Source organism: Excalfactoria chinensis, chromosome 9 (assembly GCF_039878825.1).
Source record: "Excalfactoria chinensis isolate bCotChi1 chromosome 9, bCotChi1.hap2, whole genome shotgun sequence".
Classification (NCBI taxonomy): Eukaryota; Metazoa; Chordata; class Aves; order Galliformes; family Phasianidae; genus Excalfactoria; species Excalfactoria chinensis.
In genome coordinates, this window is record NC_092833.1 from 4,931,069 (window position 1) to 4,935,563 (window position 4,495).

Sequence of the window (4,495 nt, forward strand, 5' to 3'; positions counted from 1 at the left end):
GCCCCTCCGCCTCGGGGCAGAGCCGCCCGCGGAGCGCGTGGGGAAGTGCCGTCCGGCCCTGCGCCGATCCGACGGGCTGCGAGGGGAGCGGCGTGGCCTCCGCCGCCCGTGGCTGTGGGGCAGCGTAGGGCTCCCGTGGCTGCACGGCCGGCTGCGTGCGCTCTGCCCCGCTGCATAGGGATAGCAGGGGATGGGAGGCTCCCAAAGCCAAGGGCCCCGTAGTGGTACCATCGTCTCACGATGCCCCCGCTTGGCATTTCAGCAAGGAGGCAGCGTGATGAGACAGAAGTCTTGTCTTGAGAAAGCACGTGTGAATCTTAGCGCTGCCCGATAGCCTCAGGCACCTCAGCTGACAGTATAAGTTGGAATTTCCACAGTTAATACCCAAACTGCGCTACCATCAATCCCAAAGAAACAGGAGACCCATTGGTCTGATGGAGCACAACACTTTCTTGTTAAGTCATCCTTTCTGAGCTCATCCTCCAAAAAAATTTCTCATGCACAGCACAGTCCAGCTTTGAAGAAACAGGACAAGTATGTAAAAAACCACATTTTTTCCCTCAGGATTTTGGACTCTACGGCACGAAGGGGAAAAAAACAAACATCTTCTGGCATGAGCTGCGGCAGCAGCAGTTGATGGTGTTTGAGTTTCCCAGCACCTGGTGTCCACCGAGATGGCCACGGAGAGCCCCTGCACAGTGCAGAATGCTGGCGGGCAGGACAGGGAAGGAGGGAAGGATGGAGAGGTGGCCAGGAGCTTGGCTGCAGGGAGGGGAACTTGGGACAAGGCCCTGGCAATAGCAGGCAGGCTGTCCAGGAATGCTTTCTTCACAGGCAGTGCCACCAGAGATGGATGTTTCTTAGGCTTTTAACACAGCAGTCACTTGCCATTTACTCATTAGCTCCTTTTTGCTACTATTGGTTTAGAATGCCCTCTTTTTCTTTTTCCAAAATGCTTAATTTCTGCAGGACGTTCCCTCCTGAGCTGAGCAGTGCTGAATTTCGAGAAGAAAACAAACAACAGAAAAACCTGCTTTCATTATGATCATACTTTTAGCAGGAGTGACCTCTGAGTACCTGTTTTCTCTCATGGACGAACAGAGAAAGCTATGTATTCTGTCAGATCTCTTGCTTGACTGCTTGACATCATGATGACCGTATGGAGAAATGTTACTGAGTGATCTGAGGACCTGTTTGGTACAATGTGGCTTATAGAATGGAGGCAGAAGAGCCAACCCATGACACGCCAGCTGCTCCATCCTGGCTCCAATAGGAAAGACTGAAGACCTAAGCCAACATCCAACCCACACATACTTTCAGCCTGGGTCCAAACACAGAACTTCCAGGTGCAAACTTCACTATCCGTCTTCAGCAGAAACAGGAAGTCGGGAAGGGAAGTTGCATTTCACACAAATCAGCATGAACTAAGTTCAGTTTTCTTGCACTTGCTTTGGACAACATAGTTCCAACCTGGTGAAGCTGGAGCCAAATAGTTATAGCTAGAAGGCAATGCTGTCCTTCTCCTGTCTGGTTGCCACAGTAGCCTGAACCTGGATACTGAAGTAGCCTTGGGCAACCACCTCTCACACAAGTGTGAAATCATTTTTCTCTGGATCCATTCTCTGAAGGAGCCTTCTGAGTGGCCTGATGGGTGCTGGAGGCACCGCAGTGACAGAATGTCCAGGCCTATGGCAGCCAGCAGAGAGGCTGGCTTAAACTGCTGTAGAAACTATGCTGCAGGAGGCACTGCAAGATCTGACTCAGACTCCTTTATGTGTGTGCACGTGGGCTACAATTCGTTGCTACTGAAATTCATTTCATACATAAGTACCTCCGCACAGAGATTAAAGATGTGCACATGAAAGCAAAATTCACTGGCGAGTCGCGTGTGCTGTGAGGCTACACTTGAAAGCACATAGGCTCGTCTGATGTTATCTCACCTTAGGAAGGGCAGATTTCAAACCATGCACAGAGTCTCTACTGAGGATACAGGAAATCTCATCCATTTTTTCCACTTGAAGCAAAACATCTCTCCCCACAGAGGGAAATGTTGCTGTCGCCCTGTATGATTTAGACTTAAAGAGGAAGCTGACAGACAGAAAGTCGTGGTGAAACAGAAAAACTGATTCCAACACAAACAAGCCTGAGCTTCACAAAATAGGCTGTAGTTTTAACAGGCAGCTTAGGAGGAGACTAAGGCAGAGGCCCTTAATGAAAACTACCTTCTTTTGAGGCCCAGCGCTTTAGAGCACCTCTTTTCAAGCAGTTCAGATTGGAAATCCTATATTGAAAGTAAAAGAAACTTTCCATGCACGTTCTATAAAGCCAAGGCTAAAAAATTATGGAGAAAGTGATAAGCCCATAGAATTTATTGTTTTATGTATGGTTTTGACAGGCTGCCAACAGAAGGGTGCTGCTGTATGGAGAGTGGAAGAAATGACATTTTCTTTGCTTTAGATTGTTATAAAATTGTCGGTGCTTTACAAGCCCCCAGATGGTTTTTATAACCCCTGCAGGGGTTGCAACGCATTGACTGAGAAACACTGATTTATATGGCAAACTCCACTCTTACTGTGGGTAAAAATTACCGCTTTGTATATGTGTACATACACGGTGGCTGAATATAAATTAAAGTCCGACACATAATGAGATCTGAGGCAAAATCCACCACCTGGTGGTACATTAACTCAGATGAAATGTCCTTAATTTTACACAGGTGTAAATAAATGGCCCTAAATCTCTTAGGTGAGCACTGGATTGAGGACTAAAAAGTCTGTACTGTGTTTCACCCTGCAAACACAGCAGATTGCTGGCTGCTTTTACTGGTGGCAGCAACAGGGAAACATTTCCAATCAGCAATTCTCCTGTTCATTTATAGGCTTTCAGTGTGTTCATATGAAGTGACTTAACTGGAAAGGATTGGTGACTTGGGTTGTACTGAGCCTGCACTGAAAACACTCCAGCAAGTGACCCCAACACCTTTGAGAGGAGCAACCCTGGAATGTTTTGCATCTGTTCTGGAAACATCTGGAATGAACAGCAAATCCAGCTTTTATTTCATTTTGGGCAGACCACTGGGTTCATCTGTATTTCATGTGGCTGAGCACAAAGCAACTCCTAAGGAATGGTGGCTTCCTGAAGTGTGTTGAAACCCAGTAGTGGACAATAAAGAGCTCATGCCCTGGAGTGGTTATCCCTGCACCTCTGCTCTTGCCCATCAAGCTGGTACCCAGGGCTGAAGCTTGGGGTGTCGCGCAGCCCTCCTCTGAGCCCCTCCTGAGACCACCAGGGAGGAAATGCTGCTGTACCTGGTGCTGCATGCCAACAACCGACCGCTTGCTTGTGCAGTGTGGTAGGTGGTCTCTCAGCACAGGAGTTCAATGTTAGCTCCCACAAAGGCAGGGGCTGTGCCTGTGTTCCCAGTGGAGCTCTTCAGCAACCATGGCTGAGGCTTTTCTGGAACAAAGCAGAGCTCTTAGACTCTCATATTGATGCTTTCCTACTTTGCAGTAAAGAATTAAAAATGCATTTGATCTGATAGAAGGAAAGGAAGAGCACGACACCAGAGCTTCACATTTAAGTCATTCCTTCGGGAGGGTGGAGACTGCAGTTCCACCCCTGCTTGCAAAGGCAGACTGCTTTTGTACTTTGCATTAATCAGACAGTGAATAAAATGCACGAACAATCCTTTGGCTGGGCAGAAAATTTAACTAAGGGCCTTGTCCTCAGCAACTTGCCTACTCCTTTGCATTACAGAGCCTCGGTTGCTGCTCAGAGCTGGACCTGAGCCTGCATCCCTTGGCTCTGTGCTGGTGAGAGCAGAACTGCTCCACTCAACTTTCTTGCTGTTTGAAACAGGCAGCTTATAAAACCTTCGGCTCACAAACTTTCTCTGACAAGCCATGCACACAGCTCCTGGCTCCTTCAGCCCCTGCTCTGCTGAAGCCTTTTGACACCATGATGCTAAGAAAGGGCAACGAGCAGCTTCCAGATTACCTTGGATTTGTGTGGATTTGGGACTAAGCCCCATCAGCAAAGCTCCTGCTTAAGCTTTTGCACGCTGTGTTTCAGTTGTAGGACCCAAGTGACCAGAGCTGGCAAACTTTTATTGTTGGTTCAGCTATTTCTGCTCACTTGGACTGCTGTAAAAAGAGCAGGCAGCAGAACAGCCCCAGACCTGAGCAGGCAACGAAGCAGGCTTGGCAGAGGGAAAAAGGCCAGGGCAAGTCAGGCAGCTCAGGGGAGGTGAGGCAGTGGAAGGAGCCTGAAGCACAAACAAAGCAAATGGCAGCCTTGAGGCTGTCCACAGCCCAGGCAGCCCCACTATCCAGGCTGAGAGAGGCTGAGCACGACAGCAGGGTCAGCAGAGGGGGACGGTGTGAATGTGAATGAACGCTGCTTTTTTGTTTTGTTTTGGCTGAAATCTGCCTGTTACTCAAAGTGGGGAATGTTACAGTTTGCTATTGTAAATATCCTATTCTGAAACATGGGCTCT